The sequence below is a fragment of the Rutidosis leptorrhynchoides genome, chromosome 2 (assembly GCF_046630445.1).
Source record: "Rutidosis leptorrhynchoides isolate AG116_Rl617_1_P2 chromosome 2, CSIRO_AGI_Rlap_v1, whole genome shotgun sequence".
NCBI lineage: Eukaryota > Viridiplantae > Streptophyta > Magnoliopsida > Asterales > Asteraceae > Rutidosis > Rutidosis leptorrhynchoides.
In genome coordinates this window covers 593,396,319-593,407,317 of record NC_092334.1, presented here as the reverse complement: position 1 = coordinate 593,407,317, position 10,999 = coordinate 593,396,319, and the positions used below count along the sequence as shown (strand labels likewise).

General features: G+C 38.6%; 1 long non-coding RNA gene across 1 annotated transcript; it reads right to left on the bottom strand.

The window, feature by feature from the left end:
- Window positions 1–8,805: 8,805 nt before the first annotated feature.
- On the bottom strand, window positions 8,806–10,743 carry LOC139893353 (uncharacterized). The gene is made up of 5 exons (XR_011774486.1): window positions 10,474–10,743; window positions 10,119–10,198; window positions 9,832–9,949; window positions 9,194–9,476; window positions 8,806–8,989 (listed from the first exon to the last, which is right to left on the bottom strand). It is a non-coding gene; the product is annotated as an uncharacterized lncRNA (long non-coding RNA).
- Window positions 10,744–10,999: the final 256 nt, after the last annotated feature.

Sequence of the window (10,999 nt, the reverse complement as noted above, 5' to 3'; positions counted from 1 at the left end):
GTACATACATCTAAAAGCTGTGTATTGTACGAGTACGAATACGGGTGCATACGAGTAGAATTGTTGATGAAACTGAACGAGAATGTAATTGTAAGCATTTTTGTTAAGTAGAAGTATTTTGATAAGTGTATTGAAGTCTTTCAAAAGTGTATAAATACATATTAAAACACTACATGTATATACATTTTAACTGAGTCGTTAAGTCATCGTTAGTCGTTACATGTAAGTGTTGTTTTGAAACCTTTAGGTTAACGATCTTGTTAAATGTTGTTAACCCAATGTTTATAATATCAAAAGAGATTTTAAATTATTATATTATCATGATATTATGATGTACGAATATCTCTTAATATGATATATATACATTAAATGTCGTTACAACGATAAACGTTACATATATGTCTCGTTTCAAAATCATTAAGTTAGTAGTCTTGTTTTTACATATGTAGTTCATTGTTAATATAATTAATGATATGTTTACTTATCATAATATCATGTTAACTATATATATAACCATATATATGTCATCATATAGTTTTTTTACAAGTTTTAACGTTCGTGAATCACCGGTCAACTTGGGTGGTCAATTGTCTATATGAAACCTATTTCAATTAATCAAGTCTTAACAAGTTTGATTGCTTAACATGTTGGAAACATTTAATCATGTAAATATCAATCTCAATTAATATATATAAACATGGAAAAGTTCGGGTCACTACATCTTCTTCGTTCTTAGAGTAGATGAGGATATCATCTATGAAGACGATAACAAACTTATCCAAGTACGGCTTGCAGACACGATTCATGAGGTCCATGAACACGGCAGGTGCATTTGTCAAACCGAATGGCATCACGAGAAACTCATAATGACCATAACGGGTCCTGAATGCAGTTTTCATCATGTCACTTTCCTTCACCCTTAGCTGGTGATATCCGAATCGCAAATCGATCTCTGAGTAAATGCTCGATCCTTGTAGTTGATCAAAAAGATCGTCAATTCGGGGCAGGGGATACCGATTCTTGATAGTCAATTTGTTGAGTTCATGGTAGTCAATACACATACGGAAGGATCCATCCTTCTTCTTCACAAACAACACAGGTGCGCCCCAAGGCGAGAAGCTTGGTTGGATAAATCCACGGTCTAACAGCTCTTGTAGTTGACTCTGTAATTCTTACATCTCGGAAGGTGCGAGTCTATAGGGTGCGCGAGCTACAGGTGCAGCTCCTGGCACTAAATCAATCTGAAACTCTACTGCTCTCTGCGGCGGCAATCCAGGCAATTCCTCTGGGAAGACATCGGAAAATTCGTTCACAATTATAACGTCGTTCACGCTCTTCACCTCAGTTTCTACCGCTTTCACATGTGCTAGGACAGCAAGACGTCCTTTCTTCATAATCTTTTGCGCTTTCACGCAACTAATGAGGTTCAACTTCGAGGTACATCTCTCTCCATAGATGATCAGTGGTTCGCCATCTCCTTGTGGTATGCGAAGTGCTTTATCTCCACAAATAATATCGGCCCTTATCTTACTCAACCAATCCATACCAACGATCACGTCAAAACTTCCCAGTTTGATAGGTATCAAATCAATTTCAAAATCTGCTCCAGCTATGTTGATAATAGCTCCACGACTAATATGGTCAACCTTTTCAAGTTTTCCATTGGCGACCTCGACAAGCATACTCTCTTTTAACGGGACTAATGACCAATTAATCTCATCGCAAAAATGTCTACATACATAACTTCTATCCGCACCAGTACCAAACAAGACAGAAGCTAAAAGATTGTTGATTTTGAATATACCTGTCACCAAGTCGGGGTTATCGCGTGCATCCCTTGCATTAACATTAAAAGCTCTACCACGGGGTGGTCCTCCGTCTTTTCGCTTGTTTGGACACGCATTTCTGAGATGGCCCGTCTGTCCACATTCGTAGCACTTCTTCGGCCCATTGGTGTTTGGCTTCCCATTCAAAGTGGTGACCTTGCAGTCTTTCCCGATATGCCCAGCCCGTTGACACTTCTCACAGACAACATTGCAATACCCAGTATGGTGTTTGTAACACCTCTTGCATTGTGGTAAGGTTCATTTGTAGTTCGGGTTGGTGTTGGTGTTGTTGTTGGGATTAGGGTTTCCACCATTGTTGTGCCTCTTGGCGGGGGTTTGATCATAGTTTCTCCCCCTGTTGTTGTTGTTGTTGTTGTTGTGGTTGTTGTGGTTGTTGTCCCATTTTCTCTTTTCGCTACTACCAGCCTCAAACTTAGCCTTCTCCGGCTCATCAATAAGAATCTGATTCATGAGTGTATGCGCCATGCGCATTGCTTCGGGAACATTCGGTGGTTTGGGCGAGGTGACGTTACCCTTGATGCTCTTAGGGAGTCCCCAGAAGTACCTTTCCATTCGTTTGAATTCCGGGGTGACCATTGTCGGACACATGAGAGCTAGTTCCAAAAATCTGCTGTTGTAACCATCAAGGTCGTTCCCAACGGCCTTTAACTGCATAAATTCGATTTCCATCTTCTGGATTTCGGTCCTCAGACAATACTCATCAATCATAGCCGCTTTGAATTCCTCCCATGGCGTAGCATACGCCTCATCGATACCTTTCGCTTGAGCTAACGTGTTCCACCACGTTAGTGCGCCGTCAGATAGCGTGCAAGATGCAAACTTGGTTTTGTTGTCCTCCGAACAGTTGCTAACTCGGAATACTGATTCAAGTTTCTCGAACCATCTGGTGAGACCAACCGGTCCCTCGGTTTCACTGAAGTTATGCGGTTTGCAGCTCTGGAATTCCTTGTAAGTACACCCATTTCGAACAGGTGGGATAACTGGTGGTGGTGGCGGTGGAGCTTGGAGGTTTCTTTCTGCTAGGGCTGCGGCTACACGTTCTTGGATCATCTTTTCAATTTGAGCAGCAGTAGGTGTGGATCGACCGTTAGCCATGATGCTCTAAACAAAAATTTTGACTCAAGTCAAAATCCAGTATTCAATATAGTAATAATACAGTATATAGTAACCAACATGGAATCAAAACATCACATGTTATTAAATAACGCATCTAGGTACAAATACCACAGAATCATCGTACAGTAATGTAAATAGAACATCGTGCAAAAATTAAATAACGCAAAGTTCCATTCATTAATAATAATAAGTTTCATACATTCGCATAAGTTCTTACAATACATAAATAATACAAGAAGCTACTGCTAGATTACATCATGAAATCTAATACAAAAGTCCTACGGTGAAGGTGGGTGTAGGATGTCTAAAACCTGAGCCAACTGCTCCTCGAGCTCAGTAACCCGAGCTCGGAGAATCTGTACCTCCCTTGTCAATTCCTCGACAGTGGGAGCTGGCGGTGTCGGCGGTGCAGGTGGTTCCGGTGGTGCAGATGGTGCCGGTGATGCAGATGGTGCCGGTGATGCAGGTGGTGCAGCCCTCACGAAACGAGGTGCAGATGTCCCGGCTCCAGAAATAGTCAGCACGTAACGAGGTGCCTTACGTATCTGTGGGTCGGCAGGGTACGGCACAAGCCGCTTACGGGCAGTAACCCTCTGACGCCGACCAAAAGCGCCAGTGAAAGCACGACCTCCATTCACCCCTGGAATAACGGTGCCATCAGGACGGTACCGCTTCTTCGGCGGGGTGGAGGGTGCCTGTATAGGTATATCAGCAGGGTCCTCGTCGTCACTGGAGTCATCCGAAGAGGTGTCGTCTGATGGAGCATCAGTGGAAGACCCGTCGTCTGAATCATGTGGTGGCGACACGGATGGCTCAACTGGCAGTCCGAAGGCGGCCAACATCTGTCTGTGTCTGCCTGGTGGAATCGGCACTAAACGTCCGTCGGGAGTGCGTCGGCACGGTATGCGCATGTGGTTGCGGAATGGCCCTTCCCCGAACTTCGCGGGGATCACAACTCCACCGATACGGGGCTGTGAATCCGAGGGTCCGGGAGCAGACGGAGCTGGAATCTCCGTAGGGCTTACATGTCCATCGAAAGCAGCCACTGGGGCAGGTGTACTACTACTGGTTCCGGAAGTAGAAGCGCCGGGATCACTAATGGGTAGCGGGACCGGTGTATCAGCAGCAGCAGTAGGTGGGGCGACGGGATCTGAGTCTGAACTGCCCAAAATGCTAGCAGGTGGTACATCCGACATCTGAACAAGGAAAAATAAATTTTCCATGTCAGTAAGTCATAAAGCAAGCACGTATTAGGCCAACAGTTTAATTCATGTATAACAATAAGTAGCATGGCAATAACAGCAAATCGTACGAAGGTAGCATGCAATCGAAAGCAAGTAATATCATACAGTAGTGAAATCATGTAGTAGCATACGGCATATAGCAGTAAAAGTAAGCAGCAACATGCAGTAAGTTCAGCGAAAACACGTAAACTAGCAAGTTGTAGATTAGTCCTATTAGTGAATCCTACTCGGGTCGGTCTTAGACTCACTAATGCAACCTAATTCCCTACAACCAATGCTCTGATACCAAATGTGATGCCCCGTACAAAACCATCGTGTATGAATCATCAACAACAGAATCATTACAAGGTTAAGTACTATATGCTGTGATTAAAGAAGTTGCATTCACGATAAAAAGGTGATGTCATAACCTACATCAAATGTTTTACATTTCAAAAGCATGCTTCACTAAGTAGAAGCAAATAATAAGTGTATGTGACCACAATGGTCGTTACAAGTCATAGTTCAAAAGTACTAAAGTTTGAATGCAAGGTAAAGTAGTTCATGCGATGACAACTCTAAGCAGCGGGTGTCTACAGCACGACTAGTACACAGCGGAAGCTAACCTCAAGCACCTGAGAAAAACATGCTTAAAAACGTCAACACAAAGGTTGGTGAGCTATAGTTTAAGTATAACAGTATGTAAGGTAGGCCACGAGATTTCAGTGCTACAAAGAGCGTTTCAAAACAGTATGATAAAGTATATGTTAACCTTGGGCACTTGGTAACTAACTTAACGTTTATACCCCATGAAAGTACACTTGGCAAGTGCGTATGTCTACGAAGTATTAAACACTCGTTAAATGCTAGCGCTACTAGCCCGAGTGGGGATGTCAAACTTTATGGATCCATATCTAAGATTCGCGTTCACCGGTTCAAAAACCAATGACTAAACGTTACCGAGCTAAAGGGAATGTTTCTGCCGTTATATAACCCACACATATATTAAGTTTAAGTAGTCGTGCCTAGTATGTAAAACATAAAATCCGCATGTATTCTCAGTTCCCAAAATAAGTTAAAGTAAAAAGGGAATGCTATAACTCACAATGATAATGTAGTCGTAAAGTCGGTTCGGAAAAGGTGTGCAAGTAATCGGTCCGAAGGTTCTCAACCTAAGGCAAATAGTACTAAGTCAATAAATCGTCTTAATAGGTTTAAAAGTATGTAAATAAGGTCTTAAGGGTCATCATCATTCATCATCAAACAAAAGGCGTAAAGTAAGTTTCGTTTATGAAAGTAGTTTACAATAAAGGCTGACTTCAGTCAGTCACCACGGCCTCTACCCTTACTGAATTAAGGTGAGACCAGTGGCCATGGCTCCGTATATGAGTCCTTTAGTTGTGGTAAAATTTACAGAAGCAAACTCGTCTTGGTTTGACCGTGACGACGGTCTAAGTGCGAGTAGGTCAGAAATTTCTGCACAACGTTAAAGGACATAGTGACGATCGGAGGGCCATAAATCCTAAACCGTAACTCGGATTAAGATGAGTCCTATATGAAAAGTTATCTACTCGAAAAGTTCTATCTAAAAATCATGGTCTCAGTAGCCTAGGTCTACTGGTATGTTACAGAAACAGCAGGTCAGTAGGGTTTGGACAGAAACAGTAAGTTTAAGTGAGTTCCGGTGGTCTTGGTGCTTGATGTTCATCATGGTTCTCATCCTTGATGCATATAGCTTCAAGTGTACAACTCATTGATGTATCTACATCATCTTAACCAAGTCTTGACCATCATAACCCTAGTGCAAGTCTAAGACATGAAGCACAACTCACTTAAGAGTTGCATGTAGTTTGATGAACCAAAGTTACATCAAAGTCTTAGGTTTGACACTTACATGAACTATAATAGAAATATTGAACTCTAAACTTGAAAATAAACTAACTAATCAAGATCTTAAGATGTAGAACATAGTTCTTAGTTAGATCTTGAAGATCCAAGACTCAGAAGTCTAGATCAAGCATAAGTATACAAAGTTATTTTTAAAGAAAACTTATTTGTGTGTTCTTGAACTTTCAAGTTAACTTTTAGTTCAAGATTAATGAGATCAAAGTTAACTAATAACATTTGACCAATAATAACATAAATCATGAAATTAAAGTGCAAGTAAATGAAGTAAATAGCTAAGTAAACAAGTAATTAAGTTCATGGTTTGCATACTTTAAAGATTCAAGCCTAAGCTTGATCTTTAAGGAAAGTAAACTTTAAAGTTTATTTCATGAATCACAAGTATGCTTTCAACACATGAACTTGCAATCTTTAAAGAAAGTATATGTAGAACCTAAACTAGAGAGTTTAGTTCTTGAATGTTCTTGTTAATACAAGATAAAGTGTTGAACAAACTAGTGAGTTTGATTCATAATAACATGTAAGTAACTAACTAACAAAGACAAGTAACTAACAACAATGAACAACAAGTATCAAACAACAAATGATGATGATGATTAGAGGTGAATATAATTCGGTTTTCATTAAGTAAAAAGAGGAAGAACAAGTTGTTTAAACACTTACAAGAAGAGAGAAAAGTGAGAGAGAATGAGAGAAAAGAAGTTGCAAGAATGAGAGTGTTTGAAATTGTGAGAGAATTAGTGAATGAATGTAATGAAAAATGAATCAAGCAACCTCCTAAACACCCCTATAGGGCCACGGTTTCAGCTGCACAAAAGGGGGAAGGGAAAGGTTCCATGGTCACTAGTATGTAAAGCTCATTAAAGTTGGATAATAAGGTGGTATGTGCATGGGGATGATGTTAACTAGATTCCTTCATGTATTAACTAACTAGTTACACTCCTAAGTGATACTTACACATGAAAGAGTGGGCTAGTCAAGTCCATTTAAAAGGTAGGGTGGGCTTGGAAGCCCAATAACATAAGTCCATTTACTTTAAACAAGCCCAAGTTCAATAATTCACAAGTTAAACCTATTAAAGCCCAAGTAACTAACTAGTCACCATAGTTAATTAAAATGATTAATAAAATTAATCATGAATGTAAATAATACTCTAAAAATATTATTCGTGAAAGTTCCGGGTGTCACAAAGACGTTTCGGGCAATTAAAGTCAAGTACGTTTAGTCATGGCAACATGTAAATGTAATAACATACATTCGTTTAAACACGCGTATTAATAATAACAATTATTAATAAATAACGTTGGAAAATCCAGGGTCATTACACATGTTGTTTCATTGGCTTGCTATCCGCAATAGTATTCCCGTCAAGGACGTGCTCATCAAAAGACATATTTTACCGGCTTCTCAATCGAATTTGTGTATTTGGTGTTTGGAGGATACCGAAACGGTCAATCATCTTTTGCTACATTGCAAATGGTCCTTTAAAATTTGGGCGGAGTTATTTTCTTGGTGGAATGTCTCTTGGGTTCTTCCGGGTTCAATTGAAGAATTCTCATATGATTGGTTTTTTTGGCATGGGCATCAAAGCCTCAAAGTTTTGGAAGCTAATTGGTCCCGCTACAATTTGGGCGATTTGGTTAGCACACAACGATTTTATTTTCAATGGCAAATTCACATGTCGTTCAGTGTTAATCCGTAGCATCAAGTTAAAGACGTTCCTTTGGGCCACCAATCTCAAGTTTTGCCTTGGCGTCCACTCGTATGTATGGGATCACATCCCATATTTATTATGCTTTTAATTGTTTGTTTCAATGTATTTTTCCAATCTTTGTCAATTTAGACCGAGTATGTCTCCGTCATTGTATCTTGTATTATATCTTCATCGTTTTGATGAAGATCTTTATACTTAATACAATTCAACTTTTTCGCCGAAAAAAAAATTAATTCAACAATTTATCATAACTAGGGTGGAGGTCCGCGCTTCGCGGCGGATATTTGTAATTGTTTGTGTGTGAAGCAACGTGTGAAAGTCGACCGTTACCCAATTTAACACTAAGATGACCTAACGGTTAAAAAAGGTCCAAATGGGTTAATTTGCTTTCTACTCTATAACATCCAAACTATCATTTCCATACATGCTTGATGATAATTTGAAACGATAACTACAAAGCAGACAAAACTAAGACAAATTATTCCGAGGTAGCGTAAGTAGCGCAAGGTCCACGGCCAAGGACGGAGGTTACTTGGGGGGGGGGGGGGGGGGGGGGGGTTCCGGCCACCCCAAAAACTTTTGTACTTACTAGTAATTTTTGTATTTTGTGAGGACTATTTGTGAAAATTCTACCTTTGGCCCCCTGATTAATGAACCGTGATTTTGTATTTTTATCTTGAGGCTTTAAAAAATTTGGACTTTAATAGATTGGGCCCATTAATTTTGTTAGTATATTCTATTACACCCAATTTGGACTTTAATGTTATGAAATTAACAAGTTAAGTATTGTATTTAATGAATTTTTAGACTTCACTGATGCTTTATTTATATATATGAAGCTACATTTTTTTTTTTTAAGAACAGCTTGAAACTACATGTTCTGGTTAATTTTTTTCGGCCCCCCTAATGTTAAATTTCAAGCTCCGTCCCTGTCCACGGCAGAGGGTGTTGCTGGGTTCTCAAGAGCAACGGAAAGGACAATCTTGGACAACTTAAAGACTTGTCTACAACATGAAACCAGCGATATCTATCTGATTTCGAAAGCTGAATAAATTTAACAGCAATCAATTTAACATACATATAAGCATTACACGGCAGTTTCTCAAACACCCTTTTTCGCAATCAACCTACTCCCAGCTAACCCGTCAACAAATCGTTTTTGAACAAAAGAATCAGGCAATACCCTAAAATGGAAAAAAAAATAGATTAGTCATCTATTTAGTTTTAACAATACTTCTACCAGGATTCGATAACTTTTAAACAATAAAGTTTTAGGTTTGAGTTTCCCTTTAAACAATTTGTGTGGTGACCAAATTAGATATGAATCCTGCATATGATCCTTGAAATAAAATATTAAAAAGAGAACATAATGTTAATTAGTAAATTACCTATGTAATTAGTGGCAAGTCTTCCATTATTAAATCGCCCAGTGTGATGCGCGTTGAAGAAGTCCAACCCATAAGGCGGAAGGTTAGTCTTAGCGTCGATTTGGAGGGTTATTATTCCATGGATCAACACTTGAATGACCGTACACAAAAACAATCGTTCCATTATTCTTAGCTGCAGTCTTTATTATATATCATCTGCAATTGCGTTCGCTATTTGAACTAAGGTCACACCAAGATACATTAGTGCCACCATGGTCATGGTAATTCTCATTTTCTTCATCATCTGCAATAAATGAAATGTTTTAAAAGATATGTACATCATATTACAAATTATTTAAATTTATTACTTTAGTGACACTTCACTTTACTTGAATGCTTGGCTCATTTATTTTCCCATCGCAAAATATTACATATATCATCACTTATTTTAGGCATTTGGTCACAAAAGTATCTATACTACTCTAACATTCAATATTGTATGTATCACAAACACGGATCCTACACCATTGTGGTAAGCAACACACAAAACAAACTCCTATCCAAATAAAGCAGAAGAAATCGTAGAAAATGCATCAGAAACACAATGTCTGAGTAACAGAATAAGTAACTCTTTGACTCGCGAATTTGCAACTACTTACCTTCAGGTTGGCGGACAACAGAAAATTCAGACAACGTTAAACGTGATCGGCTGCAGAGCACGCTAGTGGATGTACAACTTCGTCAAGTGGAGCCGTTGGAACAGTACAGGCAGAACCCCTAGTCGCAAAATCAATAAGGATAACTATAAAGCAGACAATAGTAAGACAAATGGAAAAAAAAATAAAAAATTAACCATACATCAATAATCAATAAGCAATTAATAAATAACACAATAACAAAATGCTATCCAAAAGTTGAATAAGATAAATAATCATGAGTTGCATACCTCGAGTCTTGAGATCAGTGAGCTTACCAAGTGTGTCTCTAAAGAACTCAAACACATTACTACTATGTACCCACTGATTCCTATAAGTTAGCCAGGAACAAAATATTTAACTCGACATTATATAATAGTATAACCAGTTAAGGACATTAAACAAATGACTTACAAATGCTTAAAATTCTAAGTCTTTGCACCCATATATATTTTATGTAGCAATTCTGACCCATATAAAATCATCTCAATATTTGCCCAAACCAAATCGCTATCCAATTTTACAATATCAAATATTAACATTATATAGAGTAAAAAGTTAGAGACCTACATATGAACATATACAAAATCAAAAACTCATACATACCTTCTAAAACAAATCTTAGCTTCATATTTAGTATGATTGCATGAGAGAGTAAATCTTCAATTTTGGCTTCTCCTTCTTCTTGTCTTACGCAGACAACAAAGACACCATTTAATTTTCTAGCCCGCTTCGCTGGACAGTTGACTCAATTCACTTCAGATACTCAAAGTTTATACTCAAGGATTTTGTTGACTGGTTCATCTTCTACCTCTTAACGCTTCGCTGGACAGTTGACTCAATTCACTTCAGATACTCAAAGTTTATACTCAAGGATTTCGTGTTGGTTTATTTTGGCTAGTAGAAGATATGTTTATCCCACATTGGTGGGAGAAAGATGTGAGGGGTGAGTGACTTGGTTATATAAGAGGGGCTAAGTCTTCATTCCAAATCGCACCAATCAATACACTTTAAATATTTGATTATTTCTTTCTTTCTTACCCTTGTTTGAGAGTTGTATTAGTTAAATATTTTGGAGAGTGTAGTTGGCTTAAGAGAGTCGTCTATATCATTGTAACAATTTGTGATATAG